This window comes from Ranitomeya imitator, chromosome 2, assembly GCF_032444005.1.
Source record: "Ranitomeya imitator isolate aRanImi1 chromosome 2, aRanImi1.pri, whole genome shotgun sequence".
Classification (NCBI taxonomy): domain Eukaryota; kingdom Metazoa; phylum Chordata; class Amphibia; order Anura; family Dendrobatidae; genus Ranitomeya; species Ranitomeya imitator.
The window spans coordinates 572428000-572435750 of NC_091283.1; the positions used below are offsets into that span (position 1 = coordinate 572428000).

General features: G+C 47.8%; 1 protein-coding gene across 2 annotated transcripts in view; it reads right to left on the reverse strand.

Moving 5' to 3' along the window:
• The window catches only part of GGA3 (golgi associated, gamma adaptin ear containing, ARF binding protein 3), an 80011-nt gene that overhangs the window by 70237 nt on the left and 2023 nt on the right, over positions 1-7751 (reverse strand). Inside the window, exon 1 of one of the 2 annotated variants that reach the window (XM_069752170.1) lies at positions 5276-5294. The exons of the other annotated variant lie outside the window; for it this stretch is intronic. The gene's annotated coding sequence lies outside the window, so the exon portion shown is untranslated. Of the gene's footprint in view, positions 1-5275; positions 5295-7751 lie in introns of those variants that run through there. 2 annotated transcript variants of the gene reach the window in all.

Here is a 7751-nt window from a genome sequence, read left to right on the forward strand (position 1 = left end):
AGGCCCTGGGATCCATATTCATGTAAAAAAAAAAAAAAAGAATAAAAATAAAAAATATGAGATATACTTACCCTCCGATGGCCCCCAACTCTCAGCGGTGCAAGCGGCGGCCTCCGTTCCTAAGGATGGAGTGAGTGAAGGACCTTCAATGACGTCGTGGTCACGCGACCAGTCACGCAACCGCGACGTCATCGAAGGTCCTTCACTGACTGCATCCTTAGGAACGGAGGCCACCACTTGCAGCGCTGAGAGCCGCGGGCCATCGGAGGGTAAGTATATCCCATATTTTTTATTTTTATTCTTGTTTTTACATGAATATGGATCCCAGGGCCTGAAGGAGAGTCTCCTCTCCTCCAGACCCTGGGAACCATACAGGACCGCTCCCTGCAAACGCCGGACCCGGCATATAAGACGACCCCCGACTTTTGAGATGATTTTCAGGGGTTAAAAAGTCGTCTTATACGTCAGAAAATATGGTATGTCTTATATTCTAGCTTCTTCAAAGTAGCCACCTTTTGCTTTGATAACTGCTTTGCACACTCTTGGCATTCTCTTGATGAGCTTCAAGAGGTAGTCACCGGGAATGGTTTTCACTTCACAGGTGTGCCCTGTCAGGTTTAATAAGTGGGATTTCTTGCCTTATAAATGGTGCTGGGACCATCAGTTGTGTTGTGCAGAAGTCTGGTGGATACAGAGCCGATACTTAATATCTACTGAATAGACTGTTAGAATTTATTCAAAATTGAAGGCATACTGAACCAGCATGGCTACCACAGGATCTTGCAGCGGCATGCTATTACATCCGGTTTGCGTTTAGTTGGATCATAATTTATTTTTCAACAGGACAATGACCCCAAACACACCTCCAGGCTGTGTAAGGGCTATTTGACCAAGAAGGAGAGTGATGGGGTGCTACGTCAGATGACCTGGCCTCTACAGTCACCTGACCTGAACCCAATCGAGATGGATTGGGGTGAGCTGGACCGCAGAGTGAAGGCAAAAGGGCCAACAAGTGCTAAGCATCTCTGGGAACTCCTTCAAGATTGTTGGAAGACCATTCCCGGTGACTGCCTCTTGAAGCTCATCAAAAGAATGCCAAGAGTGTGCAAAGCAGTCATCAAAGCAAAAGGTGGCTACTTTGAAGAACCTAGAATATAAGACATAATTTCAGTTGTTTCACACTTTTTTGTTAAGTATATAATTCCACATGTGTTAATTCATAGTTTTGATGCCTTCAGTGTGAATATACAATTTTCATAGTCATGAAAATACAGAAAAATCTTTAAATGAGAAGGTGTGTCCAAACTTTTGGTCTGTACTGTATGTGATGCATTTCTGTGGTCTCCATTTATTTCTGCAACTTGGTTTTACATTATAAACAAAATCTACGAAACGCTGATGGATCAGACATACCCCACTCATACAGCAGACTACAATCACATATGGGGTCCATGGGTTCAGGAGCGGACCCGGACATAAGAGAGCCCTTGTGCAAGAACAATATATGGGCCCTTTGCAGTCCAATAGCTAATCATAATGTACAATTCCTCCTGCTTGAGGCTATGTGCACACGATGCGGATTTTGGTGCGGATTTGCAGCAGTTTCCCATGAGTTTACAGTACAACCGAAAACGCTGTGCCCATGCTGCAGTAAAAAACGCGCGGAAACGCAGCGGTTTACATTCCGCAGCATGTCAATTCTTTGTGCGGAATCCGCAGCGGTTTTACACCTGCTCCATAATAGAAAACCGCAGGTATAAAACCGCAGTGGAATCCGCACAAAAACCGCGGTAAATCCGCAATAAATCCGCAGGAAAAACGCAGTTTTTTGCCCTGCGGATTTATCAAATCCGCTGCGGAAAAATCTGCAGAGGACCATTCTACGTGTGCACATACCCTTAGAGGCAGAAGTGTCCCCCTTAACTCTTGGGCCCCTGTGCACCAATGATATTTCCAGCCTGGGTTCCATCATAGTATCTGTCCATTTGATAAGGACATTGCTGCATCCTACAATATTCTTCATATTAAATATGTGAACACAGCCTTGCACACCAGACATATGAACAAGTCTACAGAGCAGAAAGACGCTGACACACGAGGCCTCCGACTGGCCGAACGTCATCCTGCTCCTCTTTCAGCATAATGACCACTCACAACTTTTTATAAATAACGTCTTCTGTATTACATTTTACTTTAAATAGAACCAAATCTGTAGAAGAGAAAAAACTGCAGCACTTTAGTAACAGGGATTCACGTACGATCGTGTTAGTACAGACAATATAAAAATGTGGCAAATTTATCACTTTACCCCATGCCCTTTCATAAATTTGGCGCATTTCTAGACTGTCGAGTATAACTTTACACCACACCTATTAGTTGGCTTCATTTTCAACAAAAATTTGTGCCAAAACATTGCAGCATTGTCTAAGGCCGGTGCTGAATTTTTAAACCATGCCCATTTGCCGTTACCAACAAGCTTACCATAGATCTTAAACATAAACATCATTTAGTGCAGCCCACCATAATATCATTGCTTTAGGATAGGGTCACACCAGAGTATTTTTTTTCTCATCCACAAGAATCGGCCGATTATTCTACTCACACTGTGATTGGAGCGTGGCCGGGGAGTGACCGGAGCGTGGCCGGGGAGTGACCGGAGCGTGATCGGGGAGTGACCGGAGCGTGATCGGGGAGTGACCGGAGCGTGATCGGGGAGTGACCGGAGCGTGATCGGGGAGTGACCGGAGCGTGATCGGGGAGTGACCGGAGCGTGATCGAGGAGTGATCAGAGCGTGATCGGAGCGTGATCGGGGGCTGATCGGAGCTTGATCAGGGAGTGATCGGAGCATGATCAGGGAGTGATCGGAGCATGATCAGGGAGTGATCGGAGCATGATCAGGGAGTGATCGGAGCATGATCAGGGAGTGATCGGAGCATGATCAGGGAGTGATCGGAGCATGATCAGGGAGTGATCGGAGCATGATCAGGGAGTGATCGGAGCATGATCAGGGAGTGATCGGAGCATGATCAGGGAGTGATCGGAGCATGATCAGGGAGTGATCGGAGCATGATCAGGGAGTGATCGGAGCATGATCAGGGAGTGATCGGAGCATGATCGGGGAGTGATCGGAGCATGATCGGGGAGTGATCGGAGCGTGATCGGGGAGTGATCGGAGCGTGATCGGGGAGTGATCGGAGCGTGATCGGGGAGTGATCGGAGCGTGATCGGGGAGTGACCGGAGCGTGATCGGGGAGTGACCGGAGCGTGATCGGGGAGTGACCGGAGCGTGATCGGGGAGTGACCGGAGCGTGATCGGGGAGTGACCGGAGCGTGATCGGGGAGTGACCGGAGCGTGATCGGGGAGTGATCGGAGCGTGATCGAGGAGTGATCAGAGCGTGATCAGAGCGTGATCCGGGGCTGATCGGAGCTTGATCCGGGGCTGATCGGAGAATGATCAGGGAGTGATCGGAGCATGATCAGGGAGTGATCGGAGCATGATCAGGGAGTGATCGGAGCATGATCAGGGAGTGATCGGAGCATGATCAGGGAGTGATCGGAGCATGATCAGGGAGTGATCGGAGCATGATCAGGGAGTGATCGGAGCATGATCAGGGAGTGATCGGAGCATGATCAGGGAGTGATCGGAGCATGATCAGGGAGTGATCGGAGCATGATCAGAGAGTGATCGGAGCATGATCAGGGAGTGATCGGAGCATGATCAGGGAGTGATCGGAGCATGATCAGGGAGTGATCGGAGCATGATCAGGGAGTGATCGGAGCATGATCAGGGAGTGATCGGAGCATGATCAGGGAGTGATCGGAGCATGATCAGGGAGTGATCGGAGCATGATCAGGGAGTGATCGGAGCATGATCAGGGAGTGATCGGAGCATGATCAGGGAGTGATCGGAGCATGATCAGGGAGTGATCGGAGCATGATCAGGGAGTGATCGGAGCATGATCAGGGAGTGATCGGAGCATGATCAGGGAGTGATCGGAGCATGATCAGGGAGTGATCGGAGCATGATCAGGGAGTGATCGGAGCATGATCAGGGAGTGATCGGAGCATGATCAGGGAGTGATCGGAGCATGATCAGGGAGTGATCGGAGCATGATCAGGGAGTGATCGGAGCATGATCAGGGAGTGATCGGAGCATGATCAGGGAGTGATCGGAGCATGATCAGGGAGTGATCGGAGCATGATCAGGGAGTGATCGGAGCATGATCAGGGAGTGATCGGAGCATGATCAGGGAGTGATCGGAGCATGATCAGGGAGTGATCGGAGCATGATCAGGGAGTGATCGGAGCATGATCAGGGAGTGATCGGAGCATGATCAGGGAGTGATCGGAGCATGATCAGGGAGTGATCGGAGCGTGATCGGAGCATGATCGGGGAGTGATCAGAGCGTGATCAGGGAGTGATCGGAGCGTGATCGGGGAGTGATCGGAGCGTGATCGGGGAGTGATCGGAGCGTGATCGGGGAGTGATCGGAGTGTGATCGGGGAGTGATCAGAGTGTGATCGGGGAGTGATTGGGCGTGAATGAGGCGAGGTCCAATTTTCTTGGATCAGGAGAAGATGGGAAAAAAACATTCTCCATTCTGTCATCCGATTTGCAAGGCTGAGTACAATTCGACTATTGGATCAAACTTGGGCATTATCCATCAAATAAACACTATCCAGGAAAAATATTACACATATGCACGGTGCCAGAGAAGAACATTGGTCTGAATGCATTGATGTTCTGTCGGATCGCACACAGACCGATAATACACTTATGTCCGCGAGCCCTTACACCAGTGTCAATTGTAGGCAGCATTGGCCATTTGGAGGATATGACGCAACCCCTGAGATATCACAGGTTTCCTTGTCGTACGTCAGTGTCCACCTTGTGATAGATGCACGTTCTAGTCTGCCAAATGGAGCCACTAGACATTTCTGACAACCTACTGGTCCAAAGCTGCCGCTGCAAGGTACAGACTATTACCACAGTATGAATGCAATAATAACATCTATGTACATGAAGTACCCCTACAATGTTACGCCATTCTACTGGCCACAAGTCTAAATGGCTAAGCCCACTTGAATAAGTGATATCATACCGCGCTGGGGTCCCACTATTTGTGAGTCCCACTGATCCTGAGATAGGGGCTGTGTGCAGATTCTCTGGGTGCCTAGGAGAGCTGTTGTGCAGGGATGTGCATGGAATGGCAGAGGTCAGACTCCAAGCGATTATTAAAGAGTCATTATCAAAATAGCAAGCTATACTTTACCCAAAGGAGAGCCCCGTCTTTAATGGAGCAGTGGTCCACAAGCTCAACCTCTGCGCCAGACATTGTCTATGGGATGGAAGGAAATACAGTTATATGAAAAAGTTTGGGCACCCCTATTAATCTTAAGCTTAATGTTTATAAAAATAGTTTTTTTTTGCAACAGCTATTTCAGTTTCATATATCTAATAACTGTTGGACACAGTAATGTTTCTGCCTTGAAATAAGGTTTATTGTACTAACAGAAAATGTGCAATCTGCATACAAACAAAATTTGACAGGTGCATAAGTATGGGCACCCTTATCATTTTCTTGTTTTCAATACTCCTACCTACTTTTTACTGACATACTAAAGCACTTTTCTTTGTTTTCTAACCTCATTGAGCTTTGAACTTCATAGCCAGGTGTATGCAATCATGAGAAAAGCTACTTAAAGTGGCCACTTGCAAGTTGTTCTCCTGTTTGAATCTCCTCTGAAGAGTGGCATCATGGGCTCCTCAAAACAACTGTCTAATGAGCTGAAAACAAAGATTATTCAACATAGTTGTTCAGGGGAAGGATACAAAAAGCTGTCTCAGAGATTTAACCTGTCAATTTCCACTGTGAGGAACATAGTAAGGAAATGGAATAACACAGGTACAGTTCTTGTTAAGGCCAGAAGTGGCAGGCCAAGAAAAACATCAGAAAGGCAGAGAAGAAGAATGGTGGGATCAGTCAAGGACAATCGTCAGACCACCTCCAGAGAGCTGCAGCATCAACTTGCTGCAGATGGTGTCACTGTGCATCGGTCAACTATATAACACACTTTGCACAAGGAGAAGCTGTATGGGAGAGTAATGCGAAAGAAGCCGTTTCTGCAAGCACGCCACAGAGTCGGCTGAGGTATGCAAAAGCACATTTGGAGAAGCCAATTTCTTTTTGGAAGAAGGTCCTGTGGACTGATGAAACCAAGATTGAGTTGTTTGTTCATACAAAAAGGCGTTATGCATGGCGGCCAAAAAACACAGCATTCCAAGAAAAACACTTGCTACCCACAGTAAAATTTGGTGGAGGTTCCATCATGCTTTGGGGCTGTGTGGCCAATGCCGGCACCGGGAATCTTGTTAAAGTTGAGGGACGCATGGATTCCTCTCAGTATCAGCAGATTCTTGACAATAATGTTCATGAATCAGTGACAAAGTTGAAGTTATGCAGGGGATGGATCTTTCAGCAAGACAATGATCCAAAACGCCGCTCTAAATCTACTCAGGCATTCATGAAGAGGAACAATTACACTGTTCTGGAATGGCCATCCCAGTCCCCAGACCTGAATATCATTGAACATCTGTGGGATCATTTGAAGAGGGCTGTCCATGCTCGGCGACCATCAAACTTAACTGAACTGGAATTGTTTTGTAAAGAGGAATGGTCAAAAAAACCTTCATCCAGGATCCAAGAACTCATTAGAATATACAGGAAGCGACTAGAGGCTGTTATTTTTGCAAAAGGAGGATCTACTAAATAGTAATGTCACTTTTCTGGTGGGGTGCCCATACTTATGCACCTGTCAAATTTTGTTTGAATGCAGATTGCACATTTTCTGTTAGTACAATAAACCTCATTTCAAGGCAGAAACATTACTGTGTCCAACAGTTATTAGATATATGAAACTGAAACAGCTGTTGCAAAAAAGCTTAATGTTTTATAAAAATTGGGTTAAGATTAATAGGGGTGCCCAAACTTTTGCATATAACTGTAGCTCTGGACTTGGTCGTCGCATAGATGATAAATGGAGCAGAGGTCGCTCATGTGCACCTTTGCTCCATTCTAAATGCGGCTTTTCTATGGATAAATTAAAACTTGTTAAGTGATGGTGATGGCCAATGAAACGCCATCACTTTCGAAGTCACAAATATCGCTTTAAAAATCTTTTTTAGTTTCGGAAGACCTCTGTCCTCCGGTTGAGGTTTGATTTCTAAATCAAACAGTTTACTCCCCATCCCCAGGTCCAGCTGGGAGTGTCTGACATCACATTGACAGTGTCAGCAGCCAATCAGTGCCTCTAAGAAGCTCGACCTGTCAGTGCGTGCAAAGCTGCTGATATCACCATTTGACTGCAGCCCTGTCGATGTGATGTCAGCACTGCCTAGTGTGGCTCCCGGGAGGCTCTGTGATAGTTACACCTGGTGCAGGGCCAGGAGATGCTCTGGGGTCCTTTACTGGGCACGCAGCGTCCCACGCTCTGGGGTCCTGCACTGGGCACGCAGCGTCCCATGCTCTGGGGTCCTGCACTGGGCACGCAGCGTCCTATGCTCTGGGGTCCGGCACTGGGCACGCAGCGTCCTATGTTCTGGGGTCCTGCACTGGGCACGCAGCGTCCTATGTTCTGGGGTCCTGCACTGGGCACGCAGCGTCCCATGCTCTGGGGTCCTGCACTGGGCACGCAGCGTCCTATGTTCTGGGGTCCTGCACTGGGCACGCAGCGTCCCATGCTCTGGGG